The following is a 24,270-nucleotide window of genomic DNA, read 5'->3' on the forward strand; positions in this document are numbered from 1 at the left end:
CAGCAGGCATGAATAAATGTCAAATTTTGGCCAAGGTATAATTAAAAGGATTTTGTTACCTAAGCGAGATCTTACTGGGAGAAATCAGTCGTGCATAGTGTAGCTTCGAGTTCGATTCTCTGGCCGGTCAAACTGTTTTGCATAGTTTGCATCTCCTTGTCTATGTTCAACCAGGAGTATAGATGAGGAACCTGGATGACAACCTACTGTACTTCGTTTCAAGTTTGGCAAAGGTCCCTAACCCCTTTCACCTAGGTTAATGGCAGATTTCAGGGATAATTTAACTTGTAACCAAGGAGATTCATTCCTGTTATATAAACATGTAATAGACGTCCACACTGGTGTGGAACGTGTCCGAGTGGGCAAGCGAGCAAGTCAGGCAGTGCAATTGTCAGAAAATACTGCTGCGTTACTCAGACAACCTTAGGCTGTTAATTCTTGCGCAGCCACCTGTTACGCTAATCTGCCTGAAAAAAAAAAAAAAAAAAAAAAAATCGTTTCTTCGATTCGAAGGGCAGACTATAACTTGTTGTGTGCATTAACCCACTGAGCTTGTGAATGATTGTTTCTTTTCTTCTTGTCATTTCCTAACGATTTTACCAGCATAAGATACGTTTATCAAGACAAGTAAATTAAACAATGCCTAAATAAATACCCTTCCATATTCAAGCTTTTTCCACGTTGAATAAATAATAAATATAAAAATCGAAAAATTAACCAGAAAAGTACGTCACCCGGCTTCAAGTGAACAAGCAGCGTGCAGCCAACATGTAGAATATCTGATCTGAGTTTTGGGAGTGCTTATTACCTTAAGACACACTTCTGACACCGTTTAAAGGAACTACTGAGCACGGTTGTACATCATCTGTCCATCTCGTCTGTCATGTAATTCCGAAGTGGCAACATACTGTATACATGATAAGAAACAATGCACAAGTAGTATCTAATTCTCTCTCTCTCTCTCTCTCTCTCTCTCTCATTCTAAGAAGTATTTTTACTCTTCCTACCACCAGGCAATTTTATTAAGTTCCGATAGGCTTCTTTTGAACCAAAGGTCTACTTTTCTTTCCTTCTTTCTTATGCCTTTTCCAACTCTCCCGTCTCATCCCTTCAGTTCAGGGAAACCACTTCACTTAACTGTTGTTCATTGTTGCCATCTCCAGACGCTTTCACCCAACGTTACGTAATCCCCCTGGGGGTAGGGGGGTTTTCAAGAATACTCCCCCAGTATCCCTGCTTGTCGTAAAAGGCGACTAAAAGGGTTGGCGGAGGGTTAGTGCCCCTCCCCGGAAAACAACTAACTAAAAAAAACAAACAAGAAGCCTCGGACAAGGAATGACCAAACGTTGACGACCCAGGACCGGACAAAGGACTTGGTAATGTGTACATGGAATGTAAGAGGAGCGAATGATGACGTGAGAGACTGTCCAGGTGCTTGAGGATGCGAAAGTGGGTGTATGTGGAATAACTGAAAATGGAGAGGAGAAAGTGTGAGAGAATGGGAGTATGGATGGGGTATATGTGCAGGAGTAGATGAGAATGAGAGGGCAAAGGAAGGAGTGTGTATAGTTGTGAGTAAAAGATGGAAGAAGAGCATAAGACAGTATGGATCAGTTGTGTCAAGGATTGTGTGGGTAAGTTGAAAGTTGGAATACAAATGTGGGCGATTGTGTGTGTGTATGCGCCAACGCAAGATCGTGCTAGAAGAGTGAGAGAAGAGTTCTGGACAAATGTGGAAGTGTGCATGGAAAAGTTTGGAAGGAGTGAGAGAGTGTTTTTGATTGGTGATATGAATGGTAAAGTTGGTAATGTGAAGGTGGATGGAATAGTTGGTGAGTGGGGTGTGCCTGCTGAGATAGATGAGAATGGGAGTGCGCTAGTGGACATTTGTGTGCTGGGAGGGGGGGTAATAGCCAATACCCTCTTCAGGCATAAAATGATCCACAGGTATACATGGCGAGTGATGAGAAGGGTGGGTGGTGAACTGAATGAAAGGAAGGCAATGATTGATTATGTGTGTGTGGATGAAAGGATGCGAAGATGTGTAAAGGATGCAAGAGTGTATAGAGGTTGGGGGAGTGGACTTTCTGACCACTACTTGGTGGTGGCCAGAATTAGGTTGCAAGTAAGATGGAGGAATAGAAGAAGGGAAAGACGAGAGGAAGGAGTAGTTGCAAGGAGAGTGGAAAGGTTACAAGAGGATGAGAAAAAGGCAGAGTATAAGAGAAGTGGAGGAACGATTGGGCAAATATGAATTGGAGCAGATGGGAGACGTGGAAGGTGTGTGTAAGATATTTACAGAAGAAATATGTGCAGCATGTGATGTGGTGTGTGGAAGGAAGAGAGAAGACGGAGGGGGTGCAAGGAACAGCGTGGTGGACTGAAGAGGTGAAACAGGCTGTGGCACAAAAGAAGAAAGCATACAATGAATGGATGAGAAATAGGGGCGTGGAAGAAGTTGAGAGGCGGAAGAGAGAGTTATATGTGGAAAGGAAGAGAGAGGTGAAAAGATTAGTAAGAGAGAGTAAGAAGAGAGTGGATGAGGAATTTGGAAGGAATTTGAGTGTAAAGTGGAGGGACTGTAAGAAAATGTTCTGGAGAGAAGTGAAAAGAGTAAGACAGGGTGGAAGTGAAGTTAGCAGGGGAGTGAAAGATAAAAATGGTAGATTACTAGTGGAGAAGGGAGAAAAAGTGAGCAGATGGAGAGAACACTTTAAGGAATTGTTGAACGTGGAGGATGGAAGTAATGCGAGTATAAGTGGCTGGGGAATGGCTGGGAGAAGGAGGGAGGTGAGAAGACAGGAAGAAATCAGTAGGATGGAAGTTGTGGAAGCAATGAAGAAAGTTAAATCGGGGGAAAGCCCCAGGAATTGATGGAGTGTGTGGTGAAATGCTGAAGCATGGGGGAGAGATAGTAGTAGAATGGATGTGGAAGATGTGCAGATTGGCCTGGGAGGAAGGTAGAGTCCCGGAGGATTGGAAGTCAGGTATAATTATTCCCTTGTACAAAGGTAAAGGGAAAAAGAAGTGTGTGGTAATCATAGGGGCATTTGTCTTCTTAGTATAATAGGAAAAGTGTATGGTAGGTTACTTATAGACAGAGTTAGAGAAAGAACAGAGAAATTAGTTGGAGAAGAACAGGGAGGCTTTAGGAAGGGAAGAGGTTGTGTAGATCAGATATTCATTCTTAGATCTTTAGTGGAAAAGTTTCTAGAGAAGGGAAAGAAGTTGTATGCAGCTTTCATGGATTTGGAGAAAGCATATGACAGGGTGGATAGACAAGGATTGTGGAAAGTGTTAAGAATATATGAAGTAGATGGGAAGTTGTTGAATGCTGTGAAGAGTATGTACGATGGTGCGAAGGCTGCAGTGCGTGTGGATGGTGAACTAAGTGAATTTTTTCTCTGTGAAAGTTGGTTTGAAACAGGGATGTGTCATGTCTCCATGGTTGTTCAATCTGTACATGGATGGGGTAATAAAAGAGGTACAAGGTAGGGTAGTGGATGTTGGAGTGGCCCTGGTGAGAGAGGATAGTGTTTGGAAACTCCCTGTACTGTTGTTTGCAGATGATACTGTGTTGTTGAGTGAAGACGAAGGGGAGCTGCAAGGCTTGGTGGATGAGTTTGAGAGAGTGTGTAAGAAACGGAACCTAAAGGTGAATGTAGGGAAGAGTAAAGTGATGGTCTTTGAGAGAGGTGAAGTCAGTGAATGTACAGCGAGGTTGGATGGTGAGGAATTGGAAAATGTGAGTACGTTTAAGTATTTGGGTAGTGTGATGAGTAAGGATGGAGGTTTGGAGGGTGAAGTGCTTGAAAGGGTACAGCAGGGAAGAAAGGTTGCTGGTTCCTTAAAAGCAGTGATAAGAAACAGGGAAGTGAGCATGGAAGTAAAAAAGTTACTACATGACAGTATTGTGATACCAACTCTAACGTACGGAAGTGAAGCTTGGACATTGTTGGAAGGACACAAGTCAAGAGTGAGAGCAGTGGAAATGAGTTATTTAAGAGGAGCCTGTGGAGTCACGTGGAGAGACAGGCTGACGAATGAGGATATAAAGGAGCGTTGTGGTGTGGATGTGGATGTGATAGGAAGCGTTGTGAGGAACACACTGAGGTGGTTTGGCCACGTGGAGAGGATGGAGGGTGAAAGATTGACGAAGAGAGTGTATGTGAGTGAGGTGGAGGGTGGAAGAGGGAGGGGGAGACCGAGGATGAGATGGAGGGATGGGGTGGAGAGGTATATGAGAGAGGGGGGTGTGAGTTGGGAGCAGGGCAGTGAAATGGCGGGGGACAGGGCGACTTGGAGGCGATTTGTTTGTGGCCACCCCAAACGGGATTGAGGCGTCTGGCAATAGATAGATAGATAGATAGATTTATTTATTTATAACTCATGGATCTTTTGTTCGGCTTTTGAATGAGCCTGTTAAAAGCTAGATATTTTCCACATTTTATTTGTGCCACCGACAGGCCAATTTGTCCAGCTTAGCAGAAGCTCTTGCAGTAAAGGCGTTTGACACATCCTCCATTAAGACTCATTGCCTTGATGTCTGTAGTTGTTTATTTTTACTTCCTCGAGGCGATATTATGCAGTTGCGATAGTGAAGGGGTGAGGAGGTACAGTAGCTCCCAAAAGTATCTTTAAAGTGTGGTGCGAAGAATGGCAGAATGAACAGAATGAAATATTATTCCCGGCCACTTGTCGTCTCGGTGCGGTTGGTACGCATAGTTAGGTATCGTGGGTGGTGCTGCTAATAAACACATCAACGCCACTATGTGATTGCAAACATCCATCGACTTGTAAATAGTAACAGTTCAGCGATATTTATACCTCTGAGTTAAAGAATATAACCCATTACACACATTATACTGTGATAAATGTATCTTGAGAAACATAGTAACTGCAACGGGCAGAGTTGCCATGTTCGAAAACTGACTGCGATGGGCTGAGTTATCATGTTCGAATATAAGTGAAGGAATGAATTCTCCGAGCTAGGCCTGTATTAGACATATAGCCCTGATAAGGTGATGAGAGCGCTAACTTTCAGCTGAGTAGCTACTTGAGTGGGGCACGAACTCACTACCTCACGGTCTTGAGCTACGCACGCCACCATTGAGTCACCCAGCCCCCCTGAGATTATTAAACAGCATGAGAAAAATACCCATCACAATTCTTTCGTTATCACAACTACAAATAGATTAACAATGCAGAGGTTAATAGTAACCTATAGGGTCTGCATGTCGGACAATTTTAACCACACATCATTATTTATACATACTACCCGAATGTGGCAATATCTCGGTGTCGGAAGGTATTGAGGTGTGGTGTTTCGTTACGTGAATGGCACAGCTTCATAGTAGGTGTCGTGTCGATTGAACAGAGGTCTGGATGCAGGCGGTGGATACAGTGGTTATTAAACAAATAAAAGGAGCCCCCCAAAGTGTGTTTAACCTTACCTTGTATTTACTTTACATATAATGTCCAATATAAGAATGAATCTCTCATGTCACCTCCACAATACGGCTGGTGTATCAGTGACAAATGAGTTTATACGCTGCTCTGGGGATTAGTTTCAGATAAGTTAATTTACTGTCTTTACATTTGATTTACCTCTACTTGTCTCTCTAGTATTTTTGTGCCGTTCACATTACACTAGGTGTCAAAATTCTTCGACTATCTTACTTCTACGATGGAACACATTCTATCCATTTCTCCTTTCTCAGAAATCTCCATTCTTGGAGATTTCAATGTTCACCACCACCTTTGGCTCTCCTCTCCTTTCACTGAACCACCTGGTGAACAAGCCTACATCTTTTCTATCCTTAATGACTTAGAGCAGGTTGTACAGCACCCTACCCGTATCCCTGACCGCCTTGGAGAGAGCTCCAACATACTTGACCTCTTCCTCACAACTAATCCTTCTGCTTATTCTGTTAAACTTTTCTCTCCGTTGGGCTCCTCCGATCACAACCTTATCACCTTAACCTGTCCTATCACTCCCGTAAGGCCTGTGGACTCTCCAGGGAAACGTCGTCTATGGCATTTTGGAGCTGCGGACTGGAAGGCCTTCAGGCAGTACTTCTCTGATTTTCCCTGGAATGATTATTGCTTCCATGGCCGTGAGCCATCTGAGTGTGCCTTGCGCATTACGTAGGTTATTCTCTCGGGCATGGAAGAATACATTCCTTTCTCATATCCTTTGACTAACGCAAGAAAGCCTTGGTTTAATCACGCTTGTTCTAATGCTGTCGCCAACAAGGAGAGGGCCTACAAAAGGTACCGGAGCCAACCCACCCCTGAGTCACATCATCTTTACGTTTCTGGCCGGAATCGTGCTAAGTCTGTTCTTCGCTCTGCTAAAAATAATTTCATCAGTACTAAATGCTCCCAACTCTCCAACTCGAATTCTTCCCGCTCCTTCTGGCACCTTGCCAAAAACCTTTCTAACAACGTTTCTACTCTGATGGTTCTGTAGCTATTTCTTCTACTGATAAAGCAGATCTCTTCGCTCAGACTTTCTCCTCCAATTCCACCTTAGACGATTCCGGTGCTGTTCCTCCATCACTTCCCCCCTCTGACTTCCTCATGGCTGACATTAAAATTTCTTCAGCTGATGTACTTTCTGCCATCACTGGCCTCAGTACTAACAAGGCATATGGGCCTGATGGGGTCCTCCTGTTGTTCTAATGAACTGTGCTTCTGTGCTTACACCCTGCCTAGGTAAACTCTTTCGCCTTTGTCTGTCAACTTGTACCTTTCCTTCTTGCTGGAAGTTTGGTCTCATTCAGCCAGTCCCAAAGAAGGGTGACCACTCCCAACCCTCCAACTATCGTCCAATTGCTTTAACGTCCTGTATTTCAAAAGTTTTCGAGTCAATTCTCAATAGAAAAATTTTGAGGCATCTTTCCTATCACAACCTTCTTTCCGATCGTCAGTACGGGTTCTGTCAGGGACGCTCCATTGGCGATCTTCTCACCTACCTTTCAGACACCTGGTCATCCTCCTTTCGAGACTTTGGCGAAAGCTTTGCCATTGCACTTGACATCTCAAAGGCTTTCGATCGAGTCTGGCATAAATCTTTAATTTCCAAACTGCCCTCCTACGGTTTCTATCCTTCTATCTGTGCCTTCATCGCTATCTTCCTTTCTGGTCGTTCTATAGCCATTGTTGTAGACGGCCATCGTTCTTCTCCTAGATCTATCAACAGTGGTGTTCCTCAGGGCTCTGTCGTATCACCAACTCTCTTCCTTTTATTCATCAATGATCTTCTAAGCTGTACATCTAACCCTATCCACTCATACGCTGATGACACCACCCTTCACCTTTCCCTTCGGTTCCCGCAACGCTCATCTCAACAGTAACTTCAACAAACAAGGAATGAGGCTATGGCACACATAATATCTGACTTGGCTCGTATCTCTGACTGGGGTAAAAATAATATGGTTGTTTTTAATGCATCTAAGACTCGGTTCTTACACCTTCAACCCGACAAAATCTTCCACAGGTATACCCACTAATGATTATTAATATTCAACTTAATCTTGCATCATCCTTGAACATGCTTGGGGTTTCATTTACTTGGGACTTATCTTGGAAAGATCATATTACATCTCTTGTAAAATCTGCTTCCAAGAGATTGGGTGTGCTTAGCCGACTCTGCTCTTTCTTTACCCCTGCACAATTGTTGACTCTATACAGGGGTTTTATCCGCCCCTGTGTGGAGTACAACTCTCATGTGTGGGGAGGCTCCCCACATACAGCTCTTCTCAATAGGGTGGAGTCAAAGGCTATTCGTCTCATTAACTCTCCTCCTCTTACTGACTCCCTTCAACCTCTGTCCCTTCGCCGCACTGTTGCATCTTTATCTCTTCTCTATCGCTACTTTAATGGTCACTGCTCCTCTGAACTGTCTGCTTGCATTCCTCCACCTCTACGACGGGCGCCTAGCACCCGTCTGGCAGCAAACTCTCATCCCTTTTCTGTCCAACTCTCTAATGCAAGAGTTAACCGTTACTCCCAGTCCTTCATTTATGCAACAGGTCAACTCTGGAACTGTCTCCCTCTGTCTGTATTTCCTGCTGCCTATGATCTCCAGTCTTTCAAATGCAGTGTGTCCAGGCATCTGAAAATGATCGGATCTTGAATTTGGCTCTCTATTGTATTTTGTTTTTCTCTTGGAGGGAACTGTTACTGCGGGCTCATGGCCTTTGGTTCCTTCTTCCTCGCATAAAAAATAAAAAATGTCTTCCAGTCATAATCACAGATATTATATAAACACTTTCTCAAAATATATCAGTTCTGGGAAAGCTTGTATACTATTTATCTAGAGTGCTGATAACCTTGTGCTGGCACTCGTGAAAGCATTACAGATGAACCACAGAAAGAGTAACCGTGCCTATGTTAAAACGAACTAGTTGTCACCATAATAACATCAAATATATCTACATATGACAAAGTGATTAGTATTACGTCAGTTAGAAAACGGTATATACAATCCCAGGGCATATGCAGGTGTATGGCAAGCACTCCCCAGCATACAGGTCTACCAATTTTGTTGTCGCTTCACGCAACACGTGTCAGATACATCGTCCATCGTGTCAGAATGTTTAGTATTTTTTTTTTAAAGATACTTTTGGGAGCTACTGTACACTGTGTGTGTGTGTGTGTGTAGTTGGCGTTCCTGGCATTTATCATTATTAATACTCGACAAAAGTACGAAGCCCAGATGGTGAAGGAAGTAATAGAAAAAAAATAATTATTTCTTATTGTGAGTAGTCTTTTTTTTTTTTTTTTTTTTTGCCAGCACTAGACGACAATATTTATGGCCAGCAGTTAAGAGAGTGAGAGGAAAAAATAGGCCTTTATTATGCCCGTTGTGTGAAAGGAGTAGTAACAAACCTGAGTTGCCTGAGAAATGTTCACAACAACCGTAGCCACCAGTCGATAGGTGAGGGAGAGTGGTGAGTGAGAGTGGTGAGGGTGAGTGCTGTGGGTTAGTGGTAACCGAGAGTGGTGAGGGTGAGTGGTTAGGGAGAGTAGTGAGGGTGAGTGGTTAGGGAAAGTGGTGAGGGTGAGTGGTGAGGGTGAGTGGTGAGGATGAGTGGTGAGGGTGTGTTGTGGGGGAGAGTGGTGGTTGAGAGTGGTGAGGGTGAGTTGTTAGGGAGAGTAGTGAGGGTGAGTGGTGGAGGAGAGTGGTGAGTGAGTAGTGAGTGAGAGTGCTGAGGGTGAGTGGTAGTAAGAATGGTGAGGGTGAGTGGTGAGTGAGAAAGTTGAGGGTAAGTGGTGAGGAAGAGTGGTGAGTGAAAGTGGTGAGGGAGAGTAATGAGGGAGAGTGGTGAGGGTGTGTGGTTAGTGAGAATGGTGAGGGTGAGTGGTGAGTGAGAATGGTGAGGCAGAGAAGTGAGAGTGAGTAATGAGGGTGAGTGGAGAGGGAGGGTGATGAGTGAGAGTTGTGAGGGTATATGGTGAGGGAGTGTGGTAAGGGAGATTGGTGAGGGTGAGTAGTGAGGGAGAGTAGTGTGGGTGAGTGGTGAGGGAGATTGATAGTGGTAAGTGGTAAGGGTAAGTGGTGAGGATGAGTGGTGAGGATGAATGGTTGGGACTGGTGGTTCGGGTGAGTTATGAGAGTGAATTGCGAGGGTGAGTGTCAATAGGGAGTGGTGATCGTGAGTGGCGATGGGAAATGGGGATGACCAATGTAAGTGGGTGCTGAGTGAGTGGGAAGGATGAGTGATGAGCTGATGAGTGTAGGTGAATGGTGAGAGTGAGTAGTGTAGATGAGTGGTGATGGTGAGGTGCGTTGATGAGTGGTGAGGGTGAGTAGAGATTAATGAGTGGAGAGGGTGAGGGTAGGGAGCGAGTGGTAAGCACCGTAAATGATTGGGGAAATGAACACTGTCGGTGAGAGTTAGTGATGAGGGGCAGTGATGAGGTTAAGTGGTGTAAGTGATGAAGCTGAGTGGTGAGGGCGTGTGAAGTGGGTGGTGGTGAGAGTAAGTAATGTTGGTGAGTGGTGGAGATAAACTGTGAGGGCGAGAGGTGCAGGTGAATGGTTAGGGTGAGTGGTGAGGGATAGTGGTAAGAATGGGAAGTGTAAGTCAGTGGTGAGGGAAAGTGATGAGGGCTAGTTTAGGTAGGTGGTGAGGGTGCGTGGTGAGGGCGAGTGGTGTAGGTAAATGGTGTGGGTGAGTGGTGAGGGAGAATGGCGTATGTGGTGTGGGTGTGTGGTGAGGGTAAGCGAGTAGGTGCAATGATACCACCACGTTCAAACTTTTAATGAGTGCGAAAGGGGCGTAGGGAGCCGAGAAAGGGGGAGCGGGGTAATATTTTGAACAGAAGTGGACTGGTTTGAGCGGAAGTACAGGTGCAGAGTGAATGACCGGAGGAAGAACAGGTGCAAGGACGAGTTGGGTAGAGAGGAAGGACGGGTCGGAACTGGTTTGGGCGGAAGTGGAAGGGCGAAGAATAGGTGCAGGAGTCAATGATTGTTTACGGAAGGAGGAAGGAGAGGAGGTTCAGAAGGAAGAACAGATGCAAGAGCGTTTTCGGCCGTGGTGGCATAGACTAAGAGTAGAACTGGACAGGTGCAAGGGTCAATGTTTGTTTACAGAAGGAGGAAGGGTGAATGTCCGAGGTAAAGAAGAGGTGCTGGAGCGTTTGCGGTAGTGCTGGCATAGGCTATGAGGTGAGGAAAACGGAGGACGAAAAACAGCTGCGAGGGTCAATGTTTGTTTACGGAAGGAGAGAGGGTGAATGTTCGAGGTAAGAAAAGGTGCACGAGTGAATCTAGCTTATACAGATCGTTTTCGGCCGTGGTGGCATAACTGAGTAGAAGTGAACAGGTACAGGGGTCAGTGTGTGTGTTTGTTTACGGAAGTAGAGGATGTGTGTGTGTGTGTGTGTGAAGAACTAGTTTGAAAGGTCGTGTGAATGGAAGGACGGGTTGCAAGTTCATGCGTGTTTTGTAGACGAAAGGAGAGAGAGAGAGAGAGAGAGAGAGAGAGAGAGGAGGGGAAGAAGAACGGGACGAGGGTTAGGCTTTTTTTTTTTTTTTTTTTCGCACAGATCGTTTTCGACCGTGGTGGCATAGGGTAAGAGATGATAGAAAACGGAGGATAACTTACACTTGCGTTAGGACGCATGACTCCTGACGGTGCGGGATCCCACACAGGACGCTCACGCTTCTGCAGATGAATATCAAGATGCGCCGGGCTCCTGCCAACTCGGGATTCCACTCAGGATTTGAGGGTGTTGAGAATCCTTTCAGGGCGTCTTTTCTGTCGAGAGTCCACGATGAGGGACACGCTTTCTCCCGCCGAAGACGTCGAAGATCTGCCTTTTGTTCTTCAGGTAGGGGGTTTCCCACCCCCCCATCTCCTCGCGAGCACGTGACATACGTCTGTTCATCACAATGGAAAGGGTGAGACTGGTTCCGGGTTCCAGCCTTTTTAGAAGCGACGCGACGCCATCGATAGCAGGTGTTTGCTATAACGGTGACATGGGGGGACGCTACCACTTTGACAGCTGTCCCAGAGTGGTCTCCCCACCCTAATCCTATCTTTCTTTACTACATATTCTTTTTATCTGATTTTTACAATCATTGCATATACTCGTCAGTATGGACTGTGAACACTATTTCGCTTGTACAAATCTGACTGATTTTGGTTTTCCTGAAACCATACCATGGAGAGAAAAACTCCCTGAGAGAAGAAAGGGAGATCTTCCGAGTATCGTAGGCATGATCCAAGACATTGTACTTTTTCAGAAATTGTGGGAAACTTCGAAGATAACACAGTGTAAGGAAAGAATAAAAAAAAAGGCTGAAAATGAAATGATAAAATGGTTTATTCAGAGCATCAACAATGAAGAAGGTACTGGAACTCAGAATACATCATTATCATCATCATCATAATCATCATCATCATCGTCATCATCATCTCCATCTAATCCTGTGTTGCCCCATGAAGAGTGTAGGAGCCCGCGGCTAAGCAACTTGGTCCTGTCATTTAAGATGAGAGTGACCAGCCTCACACATCCCTGAGTGGCATTACGTGAGCAATAAACCCCAATCACCCCTTGGTGTGGTTCAGGCTCAATCCGGTTGGAGCGCCATAATTACCCACTAAACCACGAGGTGCCATAATTAGGTCATATGGTTACCACCCAGCGTAGTAAATGGTTTCCTGGTGTACAGGAAATCATTTGGTTTGTCACTCAGTGTAGAGTCACCCGTAGACAGAAGGAAGAGGAAAGAATGGAGGAAAGAAAGACAGAAGCAGATGAAAGGACAGAGAGAAGTGCTGATCTCGAACAGTCGCCCGAGAGCAGCATTGCATCCAGTGAGTGAACTCAGAATGCAAACGAGACAAAAAAAAAAAGAAAAAAAAAAAGGTAATAACAAGGACGGTGGTGGATTATGCGATAACTGTGCTTCATACTAGTAAGCTGCAAAAAAAAATAATAATAATTAATAAAATAATATAAAGTGTGATCTTGAGACAAAGAACCTTCTTCTAACCTATGATAGTTGAGCATCTTGAAAAAGACAAGACTCTTTCCCTCCCTCACACTTTTCTGTCTCTTCCTCCACCTTTACTGCACTGTCCCTCCACCCACCATTATGTTTGTTAGGAATGTACAGTCGTCAGCATAAATTCGCTGCAAGTCTACTCGTGTGATGTGAGTCCTTTTGTCTGGCAACAGTGTAAGGGGACTAGTTGCCACGTAGCCTTTTATACACTTTAACGACGTGTTTTTAAAAATGGTACTAGAGGCTGGCTAGAGTACAATATTATGTATACCGTATTTAATTAGTATAAAAAAAAGTGCAAGAGCTGAAAGAATGTTATGAAACGACGTACGAGCGTAATACTCTGACATTCCTCATACCCGTGTCTAAACTCCCTTCCCCTCTCTCCCCCTTTCTCCTCCTGATGTCCCCCCACCCCTCCTTCCCCCTCCTACTCCCCACTCACGTTCATGCCTCTCCACTTTCTCCTCTCCCGACTCTCTCTACCTTCATTCATTTATCCACGGCACTAACCCGACTGGTGCAGCACAATTCTCTCTTGACTGTTTACTAAACCAATACTGTCCTGTTCTCAATTGCAAGGCTAATTACCAATATTCCTTCCTGTCCTAATCCCATTCTCACCCTGCCCGTCTGATTCCCACTCTTTTTATTCCAGTTGTCATTCTTTTCTCCACCGCTTGTCACTACCAACAGCCGCTAGATACAGAAACGTTTGAGATCTCGTTCTTGTGATGTATTATTCCTTACTGTGTGTGTGTGTGTGTGTGTGTGTGTGTGTGTGTGTGTGTGTGTCTGTTTAGTGAGCCTGGCAGTTGGTGGCTATTATTTCAGTGGGCGAAATTAAACAAACATTTGTGCCCATTCCTCCTACTTCCTCTCTCTCTCTCTCTCTCTCTCTCTCTCTCTCTCAGCCTCTGTCTGTCTCTCTCTCTCTCTCTCTCTGTCTCAGCCTCTGTGTGTGTGTGTGTGTGTGTGTGTGTGTGTGTGTCTCTCTCTCTCTCTCTCTCTCTCTCTCTCTCTCAACCTCTGTCTGTCTGTCTGTCTGTCTGTCTGTCTGTCTCTGTCTCTGTCTCTCTCTCTCTCTCTCTCTCTCTCTCTCAGCCTCTGCCTGTCTGTCTGTCTGTCTCTGTCTCTCTGTCTCTGTCTCTGTCTCTCTCTCTCTCTCTCTCTCTCTCTCTCTCTCTCTCTCTCTCTCTCTCTCTCTCTCTCGTTCCAAGGAAAATGTTCCCATCCTCCTCATACTGTTCACTGATTCATGAAGCAGGATCAGAACCCATCATGTTTCGAACTACTGCATCACGTTTGGAGTAAAGAGTGGGTGAAAATGACTGAGGCATGGCAAGATACTCTCGAATGTAAGGAGCTAAAAGGTTACAGGAATAGACAGGAAATGGAGAAGAGTGCAGTTCATTACGTAGATCTGCACCGTGGTTAAGGTAGACAGGGTGCGGAGAGAGGGGAGTGGAAATGAAGGAGCATGGGGGGGGGGTGAGAGGTAGGGTGGGGAGGGACATGGGGTGGGTACGAGGGAGAGAGCAGAAGTTTTATCACTCTACAACATTCTTCTGTCGTCTTTTGCTCACTTTTATGCTAATCAGATACAAAGACTATTGCATTCTGGGCGATTTATAGCACTAATTCTTACAAACACGTCTTTATTAAAGCGTATAAAAGTCTGTGTGGCAACTAGTTCCTATACACTGTTGCCAGACAAGACAACCACATCACACGAGCAGGCTTGCAGCGAATTTGTGCTGACGACTGTACATACACTGTACTTGGGTACTTTGTTTGTAAATCACTAAAAGGATTTATTAAAACAATGATTTTTTTTTTTCTGTCTTCATGGCTTTAAAATACAATGTCGGTGGTCGATAGCCAAATATCGACTTCAGAAAAAAAAAAAAAAAAAATCTTATGAACTCCTCCCCTCTCTCCACACATAAAACTATCCCTCCCTCCCTCCCTTCTTACCTTTACCTGCTCTTCCTCCACCCGTATTCTATCATTCCTCCCTTTCATTGCCCCTCTCATTCTCCTCCCTCCTTTCTCAGGCCCTCCCTCCCTCCCTTCCCGTTTTACCGGCCTTTCCTCCCACGCTCCCTCCCACTCTCAGTCCCTTATCCTTGCACTCTCTCCTTTCTTCTCGTACTTCCATCTTTTTTGTGTCCCTCGCCTTTAGCCCCTAAACCGCGGGGTTGTTCCGGCGCTCCTTGCGTGTCCCGCTAGGATATTCGCTCTCCAACAGACTTTGTAAAAATATTTGCCAAAAATCAGTTATTAGTCCTAGATTATTATAATTATATATGCATATGGCACATACCTTCAGGTTTCTCCTGGGATGTTTGTTGAGTCTTTGTCGAGTACCATAGGATTTGTGGAGACTTCTGAAGTTGGGTAACGAAGTCTTCACTTTACACTTCCCGACACCCCGTAATATGATTACTATCTATCTCTATCTATATACTTAGGCTGCTTCCCCCAAGGAAAGGGAGGTAGCCGAGACAGGACGACACACTCCCCATTTACTCATCCATTCAAACACATTCATTCGCATCTTAGCCCCAAAGGGGAGAACGGACAGATCCTCACCGCATCACACCGCACAAGGGTCAACTGCGCAATGCCATCAGTGACATCCGCAGCAGGGCCCAACAGCAGAGCTGGTTTACCCCTGCCACATCATAACAGACCCATCCCCTTACCCGCACCTGACCTGGCTAGCTGATCAGACCAAATGTGAGAGAATATCCCTTCAGGGCTGCGTCATCACTTATTCATTCACAATTTCTCTCCATTTATTTCTGTCACGCACAGCCACTCTTCCTTGCTCAACAGACATCCCTCTTGCATCCAATGCTCTCTTCACACTGTCCATCCATCCTATTCATGGTCTTCCTCTCAGCCTTACACCTCTCACATCAGATCTAGTTATCTTTTTCACCAATCGCTCATTATCCATTCTCTCCATATGCCCAAACCATCGCAACACCATCTGCTCAACTCTACCAGCCATCTCCTGAACAACTCCAGTTCTCCTTCGCACTTCATCATTTTGCACTCGTTCCATACGTGTCACTCCACACATACTCCTCAGACATCTCATCTCCATTACATTCAAACTTTTCCTCTCTGCTACACCCATATTCCATGTTTCAGCCCCATATAATGCAGTCGGTACTACAACACCCTCATACAGCCTTCTCTTTACATCCATATTAAGCGAACGACATCTAAACACTTTTTTCATTTCTCCCAGCACCTTTCCTACTTCATTTATTCTAAACTTCACTTCTGCATCTATTCTTCCACCCACAGCAACATTCTACCTCCTCAAGGAACTCGTCATTCAAAACTATATTCATCCCCCTACCATCTACCAACTTCGTACACTTCATCACTTTACTACTATTCTCATTTATTTTCAATTTCCTCCTTTCACACACCCTTCCAATCTCCTCCAGCAACTGTCTCAATCTCTCCTCTGAATCAGCCACCAGTGCAGTATCATCTGCAAACAGCAGCTGCCTCAGATTCCACTCTCCACCATCAACATTCACCAGACTCAGACCTCCACCTAAAACTCTTGCATTCACCTCCCTTACAACACCATCCATGTAAATATTAAACAACCAAGGCGACATCACACATCCCTGTCGCAGCCCCACTCTCACGGGAAACCAATCACTCACAGCATTTCCCACTCTTACTCACGTTCTACTATTTAAATAAAAACTTTTCACCCCTTTTAGTAATCTACCATCAAGTCCATACAATCTTAAAACAGTCCACAAAGCCTCCCTATCAATTCTATCATATGCTTTCTCTAAATCCATAAATGCCCAAAACACATCCTTGCCTTTTGCTAAATACTTTTCACACACTTGTCTCACTGCAAACACCTGATCCACGCATCCCCTCCCTCTCCTAAAGCCACACTGCTCATCACCAATCACTCCCTCTGTACCCTCTCTAACTCTCATAATTAACACTCTACCAGAAACCTTACCTACAACACTCAACAGACTTATACCCCTAAAGCTAGTACATTCATACTTATCATCCTTGCCTTTATACAACGGGACCACACAAGCACTTGCCCAGTCAATTGGCACCATACCTTTCACAAAGCACACATTCAACAATCTTACTAACCAGTCAACAATAGTCACTCCACCACCCTTCAGACATTCCACAGCACACTCACCATACCTGCGGCTTTCCCTGTTTTCATCTCCTTTACTGCCTTCTCCACTTCCTCCTTCGTGATCAAAGAATCATTCAACTCTCCCAACACATTTATTCCTTGCACCCTTCCATCCGCCACAATTTCAGCCACCCTTTCTTCCTCTACATTTAACAATCTTTCAAAATACTCTGCCCATCTCTTCCTTACCGCATCCATCTCAATGAACATCCTTCCATCCTCTGCTTTTACTCGTTCTTCCTTCCCAGACTCTCCCTTTCGCACCCTCTTCACCTCCTTCCAAAACATTTTCTTTTTCTGTTGAAAATTCTCTGTCAGCCACCTACCCCACCTCTCATCTGCCGCCACTTTAGCATCACGCACAGCCCGTCTCGCCCTATTCCTCTTTTCCTTATATCTTTCATATGACATCTCATCCTTCCTCTGCAGCCACACTTCATATGCACGTCTCTTCTCAGCCACAGCCATGCTTACTTCCTCGCACCACCATTCACTTCCTTTTCTTACACCACCACCCACACGTCTCACACCACACACCTCTTCTGCATGCCCCACCACAGCACTCTTAAACAACTGCCATTCCTCCTCCACACTGCCATTTTCCTGATCTTTCACTGCGTTCCATTCATCTTTCAATTTCTCCTGATACTCTGTCTTTTTCTCTCTTTTATCCAACTCACTCACTTTCAAAACCTCCCTGCCACATCTAACCCTCCTAGCTCTCACCTATCTTTTACCCACTCTTAACTTTCCATCCACCAGGTAGTGGTCAGACATACCTTCACCCTCCCCTCTCAGAGCTCTCACATCCAACAATCTTCCTATTACATTCCTAGACAACCACATAGTCCATCAAAGCTCTATCAACAACCCTTCCACCCTCCTGTCTCACCCATGTATACTTATAATTATCTTTCTTCTAAAACAGCGTATTTCCAATCACCATCTCTCGCTCAACGCACTTCCCTATCGTTCGTTCCCCATTTTCATTTCTTCCAGGCACACCATGCATACCAACCACACCTTCAACTGCTACATTTCCCACTCTAGCATTCAGATCTCCCATCATTACCACAATTACATTCGCTCCAAAACTCTGCAGACACTCATCAACATCATTCCAGAAAGACTCCCTCTCTTCTTCATCCCTTTCACTACCAGGCCCATATGCACTCACAAACACCCACAACTCACTTTCAAATTTCTCTTTCACCCACATCAGTCTCGATGACACCTTCCATTCAGTCACACACTGCTGTACTTCTGGACTCACTAACAAGGCCACACCTTCTCTTGCCCTTCCTCTATCAGCACCTGACACTCTTCCATTCACATTTCCAAACATAGACTCACCCTTCCCTTTTATCTTCGTTTCACTCAAAGCTAACACATCCAACTTTCTTCTCACAAACATTCTCCCAATCTCCTCCCTTTTAGCCTCAATCGTACTACATCCACGCACATTCATAGACCCAATCTTCTGGCCACGGGGATAACTCCATCCCCCATCCCTTTCTCTGGCCTGTCTCTTTTTAGGATGTAAAAAACAGAGTAGGGGGTCCCTAGTCCCCTCTCCCTGCCCCTTTTAGTCGCTTTTTATGACACGCAGGGAATACGGTGGCAGTATTCTTCCTAACACAACCTGGCCGCAGAGTCGTAGCAGCACCCCATAGTGCGGCCAGATTGTGTCCCCCCTGTCACAGGAGGGGACACAATCACTTTTTCAAATAGTTTGGAATCCATACTCAAAAAAAAAAAGAAAAAAAAAAAAACACTGAAAGCAATGAAAATTACGAGCGCGAACGAGCTTCCCACTTGTGCTCGTTCCCCGCTGGTATTCTGTAATTTATTATTCGTAAAAACACTCACACTTTATATTGCTATTACTATATAACACTTATATATATCTGCAGTATTTATGCATAAGTTTCCTTCAGTAATTGTCACTGTAGGCATTCAATTTATTGTCACTGTAGGCATTCAATTTCTCTTTCAGTAAAATACGTAGAGAGCCAAGGTTTCACTTTCAGTGTCATAACTTCAAGTATTTGTACTCATATTCTTATATTACTAATTATTTACATTTGTATTTACATTTTCTATTGTATTTTCAATATTTACACTTCTATTTTACTTACACTGTGTTATGCACTGTCACTTGCAGTAACTTATAAAACTATATTACACTGTTCCATCATATTTACATCCATTGCTTTCACTTTGCTATTTACACATTATTTACATTTTCCACTTGCACTTTTAGAACTGCTCCAGGCTGTGGTAATCAAAAAAGCAAGTAATGCAGAGAGGAACCTGGCACTCAGCGCACTGCCAAGAGGTGCTTTTGTGCTCAGGTGTGCATCGGGTGGTATGTGCACACATCTGGCACCTGCAGATTGCAGCCTTCCTCTTGGTTGTGGCAGGCATTTGCACCAGTCTGTGCCGATCCATGTACGCCCTCTGCTCAAGTCTGTCAGGAAGCCTTAAAGCATGGTGCCTTGGAGCTGCTGCTATCACCGTATCATATCTCTAAAGCAGCTGCTGAACACAAGTCCTGGCGAACAACCTCAGGGAGAAGGACTTGGGTGGCTTTACCTTCATCTTGTACAGGATGAAGGTGTTCAGCATCGTCATGTCAATGAGATGCAAAAAAAACTTTCCTGTACCACCTAGAATTCTTCCTCAGGCAGTCAATCTTTTCAATCATCATGTCGGACATGTCCATCAGCCACAAGTTGATATTATAGTCTATGACAGCATCAGGTTTCCTCACAGGTTCGCCTGTCCTACGGTCGACCTTCCCACTGTCTTTCAGTTCCCCCTTGTGTACGGTGGTGAGCATGTGCACGACCCTCTTCTCATGCCACCGTATTGCCAGCATCTTCTCAGACTTGCGTAGGTGGACGTCTCCTCGCTGCGAGTTTCCTGCCTCTGGGAATTTGGGGAAGTGGGCACGATTGCTCTTCACAGTGCCGCAAGAGCCGATGCCATGCTCTGAAAGCTATTTAGCAAGTTTTGGTGCTGTATAATAGATGTCAGTATACAGCACATGATTCCCACCAAAATACCTTTCAAGGAGCACTTTCACTACACAGCCTGAGAAGCCAAGGGGGTGTGTTTTGTCCAGATCGACAGTGCTGGCTGAATAGATGACGAAGTCAAGGATGTACCCCGTCTTACAGTCGCACAGTACAAAGAACTTGATTCCAAAGCGATGTTGTTTGCTTGGATGTACTGTACAAACCTAAGACGTCCTCTGAACAAAACCAAGGATTCGTCTATGACAACTTTCTGAAAGAGGTGGAAGAATGACAAACTTATCCTTCATTCTGCTCAGAATATCCCGGATCTTCCAGAATGGGTCAGTCTGGGAAGGTACATCGTTGTTGGTGAAGTGCAGGTTTCCCATGATGTTCCGGAAGCTATCTCTGGCCATGTACTTATTAAAGGTGGGTGAGGGTAGTAAGGGGTCGATGGACCAGTATTCTTCCAACTCATGCTTCTTTGAGTGTGGCATGAGAAGCATGAGGGCGAAGAACACATACAGCTCCTGCACTCCCAGCACGGTCCGCTGTTGCATCTTCGTTGCACCTGCACCACTTGCAGCACGTTGTGATTCGTGCCTGTTAGTCTCATCACATATGTGCTGCATGACTTCGTCATCGAGGAAGGCCAAAAGGAAGTTCACAAACTCAGCATCCTCTTCAAGAGTGAAGGCAGGCTGTATCCCTGAGGAACTCTCGTCGAAATGAAGATGTTCAGGGACGAAATCGGAACCTTCTGTCCGCATGAAGGCGTCCAGGATTCCCTGTCGTGGCGGTGTAGGGTGGGTGAGGGTGGAGGGTGGCTGTGAGGCAGACTGGGCTGTTTCAAGGTCACTCTCACTGGCCCTAAGTTGCCGTGTAGCACTAGCAGCCCTTACTCTACTTGCCACTCTACTTTTATGATGAGTCAGGGATTTATCTCTTCCTCTACGGCCTACCTTCACTGTAGGTGCTGGTGGAGACTCCGACGACGAAGACTCAGGAGAAAATTCCACTGAAGATGAGGAAGAAATTAATAAAGTGGGGCTGGGGGAGCAGGGAGGTAATTCACCTTGGGACTCCTGGTGGACTGGGTCATGTGGGGCCATTGTTCTGGGGCTAACCCGCTGCCTTTTCACTCCCTTCCCAAATCCTTCCCTTGGTGCACTAAGGGCTCCTTTCCCTTGGAGCTAGGGATAACTTGGGACACTGAAACACTCGTACTAGGAGTTTCTGTCACAATTTCCTCCCCAGGCTCATCACACGATTCACCTGAAGGATCAGAGTTACTATCCATCATTATCATTGATAATTTTGCCAGTTCACGTTCCACTGCTGAGTCACTAAGTCCTTTACTGCTTCCCACATGAGTTTTTCTAGGGGTAAAGGTCACAGGTCCCTTTGCAATGGGTGCAGAAGCGGCAGAAATGGTGGGGCACGAGTGCGACATGGTTTCATCACAGAGGACGACAAGGAACTGTATGAAGCGGCGTATATGGGCAGGCAAGGCTTGACAAATGTCAATAGAGTGACAGCTAATAATTTACATGCAATAAAATGATTGGTAGGAAATCTTGACAATACATAAAAAAATAGGTAGATCCAGGTGAATGTAAATATCACTCAGGCTTCTCCCTTTCTTATATACATTTTTATTATGAGAATAGATTATACGGCATATTTCAAGGGGAAATAACCGGGGAAAATTAGCGAACGAGTGCACATGAGGTGTTGTCAGATGATAATTAGCCAATTCCAGGTGTATAGCACTATCACTTACCTTATTTTTTTTATATAATATTTTGTATAAGAATAGGGCATAGGGCTTATTTGAATGGATGAAATCAGTGGAAAATTCCGGGGAAGATTTGCTTAGCGCAGCGTGGCCGGGCAGGTGAGAGATGAGGGTAATGGAGGGGAGGTAGGGGGTGGAGTCAAGAACGAGGAAAAATGGCTAAATTGTCAACAATGGATGGGAGTACAGATGAGATTAGGAGTGCTGACTATTGCTGGACATTAGCAGTACTGATAGATGATACAAGCCACCACTTGTAAGCCCAGGAGAATTCAAAATAACACAGAATCACAAAAGTGACACCCCGCGGTATGATCCATTGCACCCGAGCATCACGAAAGTGACATCCCGCGGTTAAGGTGTTAAGCACTACACTATTCCTACATTTAATCTTAGCTATAACTATAACTTCAGCCTTAATTATATTGCTTCTCGAAATCCTACTCTCAGTTTCCATCAACTTCATCTTCACCCTAAGTTATCCATTACCCTCATCTCCCCCTTCCACTCTGCTCATTTTCATGTGCCTTTTGTTTCTCTTCAACCCTCACCCGTCTCCTTATTTATTCATTCTTTACTCTTGCCATCTCCTCAGCTCTTTCTTCTCAACCCTTTCACCTAACTCTTAACCCACAATCCCTTCAATCTGATGACACATTTTTAGGTTTTTTTCTCCTCACCGTTTAAATGATTTTATTTGCTTTAGCAGAGACTTTTTGAAATAAAGGGTTTCATGCTGGGACTGAAGTGGCTAAACATCGGCAGGCCAGTTATCTTCTTTGTTGGATAACGTCAAACGATTTTACAACACGTTTTTAGATGTCTATACAATTAGCTAAAGGACCCCTGGTTAGCATTTCAGCCTGATCATAAAAAACCTGAGTGATTGATGACCCTACGGTAGCACCTCTCTCCACTAAACGTCACCACATACTTCCTCATAAAGGTATACAAAATCCAGTCCTTCTTCACACGGTAACAGGGACTATTTTCCACGTGTTAACCTGCGAGTGTTTAAATCCTTATTGCTGTGGTGTTAATCAGGTAGAGACAGCTCCTAAACCCTGTCTCATACTGTATGTCGTCCTGGTCAGGATCTTGGTTCCTTCTCTCATATATTCGTTCGTTCTTTTCCATCCACGGAAAGCCAGTCCAGTTAGTCACCTAATTTACCAATGTTCCTTCTTCTGCTCTCTTGGCAGTCCTTCCCTTCTTGACAAATATATACGATTGTGGGTCATGATTTGCACGAGACAACAACGAACCAGATAATTTTCTTATGGTTGATGATATGAACCTCTTCGATATGTTTTTATTTTCTTTTTAGTTCATCCTTCTGTTCATCATCTTTCTTTACACTTCTTATGTATTGAGAGATTTCCACACCATAGTGAAGAGAGCAACGATTTTAAGTATCTCAAAGAAACCTTACTGTGGACTGAGTGTTAAGATTACTCTCTTCTGACCGGCGACGGATTTTATTATTATTTTTTACCTCTTGTTGGTGAAGAGGAAACATAAAGATTTATCTAAGCTTTCGAGCTAAAAACCTCCCCATAAAGAATAAAGCTCTAGAGATGACAAGAGTATAATATAGAATACATCGTTGAGTTGCCAGATCCCTATTGAAATCACAAGTTCCTTTCCAGCCTCACCTTTTCTCATCACACTTACCCTCTTCCACCCGTACCCATATACTTCATTTTCTTTACCTTTACCTTATATCATCACACTTGCTATTCTCTTCATCCCACACAACAGCCTGCACTCTTCTCCACCCTCTCCTTCATAGTTACTTCAGCACCACTTTCCCTCCACCTACACCTCCTTTGATTAGTATTCTTGTGGACTTTGCTGGCTCCAGGACATCTCTTCCCTACCATCATGTTCCTGCAAATGTCATGTTATTGTTCTCTTGAAGGTTTATCATGAAGAGTATTTCGATATGAGGAATGTATGAACAACGTACACAAGAACATTAACCCTTTAGTGCTTTAGTTTTCTGCATAATGAAGTTTTGCGGCATAGAGCTTATCGTACCGTCCTTCGTGTGCCGGCACATAATCACGAAACTCATTGCTTCTTCCCTTATTAAATTTTGAAAATAATTTCACTCCTTCTATATTAGCCCTGGTAAGAGGTAAAAACATGTTCAGAGAATATGGAGTCGTAATATGCAATAAATTGCTATGAAGGAGGTGTTAAGAACCTCGTTGACCAACAAGGAGACCGCTCCTTTTAATTACCCTTAATTACCTATTCCTTTACTAAATTTTCACTTCCTTGCACCTACCTCTCCACTCTCCCCTTTGTTTCCTTCATTCGTACCTTCTCGATTTTGTCACCGCTATTGCTTTGCACATCTTATTCCCTCTTTCTTTCTCTTTTTAATTTATATTCTTTGCACTCTTTCCCACTTCCAATATGCTTTTCTTATTTCCTCATATTCCGATCATCCACGTTTTTTTTTTCTTTTATACTTTCCTAACCAGTTTAAGCCGAATTTCTGTCAGGTTCTTTCATTCGTTTGTCTTGTCCTATTTTCTATACTTCTTTTCTTTCCTTCCCTTTTCATAGTCTTGGTTAATTTTTCAGTCATATTGTGTGTCTCCTCTTCCCACCTCTGTTTCTCAGTTTTTTAAATTGCACAGCTTCTCTCTCTCTCTCTCTCTCTCTCTCTCTCTCTCTCTCTCTCTCTCTCTCTCTCTCTTTTAAA

This window comes from Coenobita brevimanus, chromosome 16, assembly GCF_032717465.1.
Source record: "Coenobita brevimanus isolate Jiangsu-jjx chromosome 16, ASM3271746v2, whole genome shotgun sequence".
In the NCBI taxonomy this organism is placed as follows: Eukaryota; Metazoa; Arthropoda; class Malacostraca; order Decapoda; family Coenobitidae; genus Coenobita; species Coenobita brevimanus.